The following is a 7,550-nucleotide window of genomic DNA, read 5'->3' on the forward strand; positions in this document are numbered from 1 at the left end:
GAGAGCTTTTTTGGGAGGAACAGAATGTGAATGCTTTTGTGTCTGAATGTTCATTGTTTTGTATCACTGTAATGCAAAGTTTCCACAGAAGAATAACTTCAAATTATCTGTAATGTAGCAATGTGAAATCATTTCCTGTGATGGGAAATATTCCTGGAAACTGGCAACATATCCAAGCCTTGGCTCTATTCTAGCTATTTTCAGCCTTGTTAACCACGTATGATCCAAATGTTCTAGTTAAGAATAACTTTAGAGCTGGTATGGATTCACCTAGATTTCTCAGTAGTCACCAGGGGGACCATATTTCTTTCAGATACACCCTCTGAAGATATATAATGGCTTGGGTTCTGACATAGAAACCATAAAGAAAGAAATATTTCTTTTACATTATTCCCACAGTAAAATGAAGAAGCTTCACATCCTTGTTATAGTAGGGCTAGAGTTGTGTTTTCTGGCCAATTGGTAATTCTTTTTTTTTTTCTTTCTTGCTATTCCTCCATAGAAATAGAAGGTTACTATTGACTAGGACTAATTTTTTGCTACTTATAACATTTTCCAGTTATACTGCCCTGCCTGAAATTGTAATTTTAGTGACCTTTAAACATTTAATAAAATTTAGATTGAAATCAGGTTATATTAAATAATAAAACCATTTCCCATAGCCCAACTCCTGATTCTGATGAGACAGACATTGTATATCTATAATATTATATATTCTATCCTTAGGCACATAAGGAACTTGTCATCTTATGACTAAAATTTCAGTTTACTAAGGTATATCTGTCATTCAATGCCCATGAACTGACTTTAGTTCTATAGGAGAGAAGAAGAAAGCCTGACATTATCTTTGTAAGTCCTCATATTTTGTCTTTTCTGCCTCTTCTTTGTGTTTCTTGTGATACCATTGGTTTTCCTAAGTAACTGTCCTTCTATGCTATATAGAGTTGATGTCTCTAAATCCATTACTCTCAGGTTACCTTCAAACAACTAGATTTTCAATTCCTTTATATTGAAAGTAAAATTAAAGAACCAGTTCTTTATTTTTAGAAGAACAATGAAAACTAAAGTATTCCCATTTGGTCTTTCTTGTGTGTCTACTTAAACTTCTCATTCTCATTCTCTTGAGAATGAGTAGACAGTTATTTCTATGTCAATTTGGTGATGATATACTGGATTTTATATTTGAGATAATTGACGTTTCCTTACTATTCACTGTTGAGAACAGAAATTCACTTTTTTCCCAATCATAGCATATATTGATATCAAAAGTCACTTTATCTTTGTGTGTGTGTGTTTGCTTAGTACAAAACTAGTATATACCATATTACAAAATATATTACTAAATATTTTTAGCATAGGACATTACAAACTTCTGTATTGGGACTTGTGCTTATTTTTCTAATGGCAGAGAATTAAAAAACTACCATTAGAGAAAATTGGTAGTTTGGGGGAGTTAACTTAAAGCTATGGAAAAAAGCAAAGCTTATTCCATCACCAAGTTCAAAGCATAAGCATTGCAAAAGAAAGACAAGTGACTTATCACATACTTGTTACCTTAAACTTAAGTCATAATTCTATGACTTTATTTATCCAAGTCAAGAGTTCTAGGAATTAACTGTAGGTAATTAGAATTTAGTAGTTTATATTATCATATATTTGAGCAATGCTGATAGTTCATTTTGTAATTCCCACACAATTTAGTAAAATATATAAAACCTCATGCCAGAATAATACTTTCTTTTAATAGATTTAATTATAGACTGTATCTCTACTTCATATATTTATATATTTAATGTATTTAAATATTTAATCTATTTAAGTATATTTAATTGTAACTTATACATTTTTTTATCTTTATTTAAACACCGTGATTACAAACATGATTATAGTTGTATGATTACAGTCATGTAAAGAGCACCCCCCTTCACCGGTGCAACATTCTCACCACCAATTTCCCAGATCTCCCTCCTCCCTACCCCCCTACACCTGTACTCGAGACAGGCTTTCTACTTCCCTCATTCATTCACATTTTATGATAGTTTTCAGTGTAGTCATCTCTGCAACTGCACTCATCACTCTATGTGATGAGCTGCATGTCCTGAGCTGCACCTACCAGCCCTCATCTCTCTTGTCTCTGAGATACTGTTAAAAATGTCCTTCATTTTTCTTAAAGCCCATAGATGAGTGAAACCATTCTGCGTCTTTCTCTCTCCCTCTGACTTACTTCACTCAGCATAATAGATTCCATGTACATCCATGTATTGGAAAATTTCATGACTTCATCTCTCCTGATGGCTGCATAGTATTCCATTGTGTATATGTACCACAGTTTCTTCAGCCACTCATCTGTTGAAGGGCATCTTGGTTGTTTCCAGAGTCTGGCTATTGTAAATAGCGCTGCAATGAATATAGGAGTAAGGAAGGGATTTTTGTATTGTATTTTTGTGTTTCTTGGGTATATTCCTAGGAGTGGTATAGCTGGATCGTATGGATGCTCAATTTCCAGTTTGTGAAGGAATCTCCATATCGCTTTCCATAAAGGTTGTACTAGACGGCATTCCCACCAGCAGTGAAAAAGAGTTCCTTTCTCTCCACATCCCCGCCAGCACTGCTTGTTTTCCTTTTTTGTGATGTGTGCCAATCTCATAACTTATATATTTTTAAAGTTTATAATGAAGATAAGTTATATTAGAACTATATTTATATTTTATATTTATGATTATGTTAATTGTGATTATTCAACTTTTACCAAATGATATTATGAAGCCCCAGTCCATGATAATGCAGAGTCATACTGGACTCTGCACTGACGATATTACTCTATTTCCTTTGGCTACTTTTGTTCTAAGAGTCCTTACTTGAATGATAATCAGCAAACCATTCCCCATCTGGAAGCTTCTTTTCTTCTTTGTTCACTTGCCTTTCTTGCCCCAGCACAACTCCAGCTTTTTCCAAAGAAGCGCTTTCTCTTGTGTGCTTTAGTTAAAACCTTTTCCACCCATATGATATTATTTAACATTATTGTTTTAATACTTATCCAGAAATATTCTTGCTACCTTTTCATACCTATCACCTTTTTTATCACCTTTTGTACATATTTATTAATTGATTTTTTACAGTTTTTGCTGGTATACTTCTTCAATAACAAGGGAGACTTTGTACATTAGGTAACTATTCTCCATGGTTAGCACATTTTGAGAATAAATGATTACGAATAATATATTTATGTAATGGTCACAATGTCTTGGTACAGCTCTAGAGATTAAATCCAGTGCTTTACATATACAAAACAAACATTCTACCTGAGACATAAATCCAGATATATGATCATAATTTTTCCACATGGAAATTGAGATTAAATGAATGGTTGATAGAACATTGTATTTAGCAGCATCCATGAGGGAAAATAATCCAAAGTTAGCTTGTTGACAAACTAATTATCTTATTAGGTTCAACATTATCTTATTTACTAGATTCTAAAACATTTAGACATTTTTAGCAGGACCTAAGTGATAAATATTCTTATTGGACATGTCATATTTTTAAATTCTTTGTGAGACATTGAAATCTTTGGCACTGAAGAGATACTACAGGGATTCAGGAGCTTGTCTTGCATGAATTTGATCCAGGTTTGATCCTTGGATAAATATGGCCTTAGGAGACCTAATATGGTCTTCTAGGTAACCAGTACAACCTATTTCTCAACACAGAGCCATCTCTGAACACTGCTTGGTGTAACCCACTCACCTCCAAAGTTGGAAAATATACTTCTCTAGTTATGTACTAACGGAAACCTATAGCTTATTTTGCTGAACTGTTATTTCCAGGAGTCCAGGGTGTCTCACATCATATTTTGAACTAATTCTAAGCAGTTCTAAATGCCAGTTATAAATAGATAAATGATTTTAAAGGAATGAGAGAAAACTTTACCTTTTAATAATACAAATATTTGCAAAAACTATAGTGGAAGGGAAACTTCCATAATTTCAACTAAACTGCATAGAAAAAATTTTAAAATTAAACTCTGTCATTGAATTAAAAATGTGTTACGTTAGAGATTAGAGATTCCAACAGGTTTATTTTAAGTAGATATACATACACAAATTTCCTTCAAGCAATCAAGATGTTCTCATGAGAATAAGAGATAAAACTGAGATTATAAACATAATATTTTGTAGAAAACTATAATTAACCAATTTACAGTAAATATAATAATGCTGAAAGAGCTAACACTATATATAACATCACTAGTCCAATTAGTATCCAATTTCTCATATAATTAACACTCTGGAGGAAGGTGAGAGAAATTCGAATGTAAAGTTCATTTGAAAGAAGAGTGAAACTGTAGAATCACATGCCTTATATTGCTCTAAAGAATAGAGAAAAATCTTCCCCAATGAAATGTTAATTTATTTTATAGCATAAAAATGTAACATTAATCATTTAAAATAATCATAATTACATTGAACAGCTGAGAATTTCACTGAATAAAACATTTGTTTATATCTTCAAGTTGAACAACTGATAAAAAGTCTGTGTAATTAGCTGGAAATTTGTAGGAAATTTTAGTGAAGAAAAGTGTTTGTTGTTATTAACTTAATGGTATTAACTCAAGAGAGTTCATGTCTCAAACTCACACAACATAACACTTCATTGATTTGCTGTTAAGTCACACAGTAAGAGAGCTCTATAACAGATCAAATTCCTACCGACTGGCTTTTGAACAATGCTATTACAGAGGTTTCTTATTTAGATATTTTTATTAAGAATTTTTATTTTGACCAAAGTGGATTACAAATCATTCACAGTATTTTCGGTACATAGTGACACTGAATCAGGGACATTTCCACCATCAATGTTGTCCTCCCTCCACCCCTGTTCCCAGCATGCATCCCATATCGCCCCTCCTTTGCCCCCTAGGCTGCCGGTATAAGTGGTCCCTTCTGTGTCTAGCTTCTTGTAGATTGGGTATCGATCCTGTTGACGTTGGCTTTGGATTTGTTGTTTAAGTCTGATCATTTTTTATTTCTACTCAATGTTCATATGACTGTTTGGTCCTGGTGCCCTCCATTATTTTCCCCTCAATTTGTTAGACAGAACAAGATAGTTCAAGATATGTGGTTCTGTTTGAAGGTAAGAAAAAATAAGAAAAAGAAAAAAGGGGGAGGGGCAAAAATTCAAACAAGCAAAAAACGGGAGGAGTCCTTCTAGAAACTATAAAAATCAGTTTAAGAAAAAAAAAAGGGCTGGTGCTGGAGAGATAGCACTGCGGTGTTTGCCTTGCAAGCAGCCGATCCAGGACCCAAGGTGGTTGGTTCGAATCCCATATGGTCCCCCGTGCCTGCCAGGAGCTATTTCTGAGCAGACAGCCGGAAGTAACCCCTGAGCACCGCTGGGTGTGGCCCCCAAACAAAAACAAAACAAAACAAAACAAAAAACCAACAACAAGAAAAGAAAGGGTGCTCATTTCGGCAGCACATATACTAAAATTGGAACAATACAGAGAAGATTAAGTGGCCCCTGTGCAAGATGACATGCAAATTCGTGAAGCATTCCATATTTAAAAAAAAAAGAAAGAAAAGAAAGGGAAAAAGGAAAGAAAATATAAAAATAATACAAAAATATCAAACCCCCCCAAAACAAAAACAAAACAAGCAAGCAAACAAAAAAACCTGAAAAGCACCACAGCAATAAAGACAACAACCAAACACTAACCATGGTCCCGAAATAAAAACGAATCAAAGCACAGGAAAAAAAAAAGGGGGGGGGCAAAGAAAAGAAAAGAAAAAAGCAACAACAATTACAAAAAATTTTTTTTTGATTTGTGCTATTTTTTTTTTTTTTTTTGCATAGGCACAGTAAAAATTGGGAAGACTAGAAAGGGAATTCCTTGGGGCCAGAGAGATAGCACAGCTGGGTTTTCAAGCAGCCGATCCAGAACCTAAGGTGGTTGGTTCGAATCCCGGTGTCCCCTATGGTTCCCTGTGCCTGCCAGGAGCTATTTCTGAGCAGACAGCCAGGAGTAACCCCTGAGCACCGCTGAGTGTGGCCCAAAAACAAACAAACAAACAAAAAAATTAGAAAGGAAATTCTCCTGGACTAAGATATACAGGGTTTCTCTGCCCTTGAAGTATGCTGTCATGGGTATAACTACAGGTTCCCTACATACTCTTTTACTCTTCCCTAGATCCTTTTGGATGATAAAATCAGGCCTCTGTAGCTAGTGATCTTCATATTTACACATGTCATAGGATTTTTATCATTTTAAATTATAGATAAGAAAATGTTCTAAATCTTATATCCACAGAATTTATTATTTAACACATTGACCTATATTTTTTAATTAATTTTCATTGAGACCCATGTGAATTACAAGTCTTTTACGGTTATATTTAAGGTACAGAGTGACAGTGAATTAGGGCTATTCCCCACCATCTGTGTTGACCTCCCTTTGCCCGTGTTCCCAGCATGCATCCCATACTTCCCCCTTTTGCCCCCTGGACTGCTAGTGTAACCGGTCCTCTTTGTAGATCTTGATTCTGTTGTCATTGACTTTGGATTTGATATTTAGGCCTGATCAATATTTATTTCCACTCAATGTTCATGTGACTGTTTCCTCCCAGTACCACCCACTTTCTTTTTCTTCCCCCTTAATTTATGAGAAAGAAAAAATGATTCAAGTTCTGTGGTTCTGTTGGAAAAAAAGAAGAAAAAAGCTGGGAGGAATTCATCAAGGAGCTATCAATATCAATTTAAAAGAATAAAAAGGGAAAAAAAGAAAAGTGAAGAAGAAGCAATGACAGAATACACTACAGCCACAGAAAAACAAGTACTAAACAAAAATGTGAAAAAGAAAAGAAAGAAAAGAAAGGCTGCTGTGGTGAGGTTTTGTGTGTGTGTGTGTTTTTTTTTTTTTTTTGCATAGGCACAGTAAGTATTCGAGAAAATTAGAAAGGGAATTCCCTTGACCTAAGAGATACAGGATTTCTTCATCCTTGAAACATACTGGCATGGGAACAAGTACCAGCTTCAGATATACTCATTATCAAACCCCAAAATCTTTTTATGGTGCAAGAAAATGTTCTGTTCAGTTGTGGCTGACAAAATTAGTCCTCTGTAATTAAAGATCTTGGTATTTGTACAGGTAATAGGATGAAGTCTAGAATAGTCTTTCTTTTATGATTCTAGAAGTTCTGCTCCATTACAGTTGTTGTAGTCAGTTTTCTATAGTTAGTGATCTTGGTTTTTGCACAGATTTTAGGATAAAGCTAGGATATAGTGTTTCCTTGTGTTTCCAGAAGTTCTGCTCAGTGGCAGTTGTCCTATTAAGACCTCTGGAAATAGAGATCTTGGTGTTTGTTCATATCCTAGTCTGAAGCCTAGGCTAGGATCTTTCTTATTGGACCCAGAATAACTTCTGCCCAGTTGCAGTTGTCTTCTGTAATTTGAGATCTTGATTTTTTGTGCATATCATGAACTTAGTGTCTTCTGATTTCATTTACCATTAGGTGATGAGGTAGGGCAACCTGCTTGCTCTTAGATCTATTTGT

At 34.6% G+C, this 7,550-nt stretch overlaps 1 non-coding gene across 1 annotated transcript; it reads left to right on the forward strand.

Moving 5' to 3' along the window:
• Positions 1-5,459: 5,459 nt before the first annotated feature.
• On the forward strand, positions 5,460-5,564 carry LOC126002293 (U6 spliceosomal RNA). The gene has a single exon (XR_007493043.1). It is a non-coding gene; the product is annotated as a U6 spliceosomal RNA (small nuclear RNA).
• The last annotated feature ends 1,986 nt before the right edge of the window (positions 5,565-7,550 follow it).

This window comes from Suncus etruscus, chromosome 2, assembly GCF_024139225.1.
Source record: "Suncus etruscus isolate mSunEtr1 chromosome 2, mSunEtr1.pri.cur, whole genome shotgun sequence".
Taxonomy (NCBI): Eukaryota; Metazoa; Chordata; class Mammalia; order Eulipotyphla; family Soricidae; genus Suncus; species Suncus etruscus.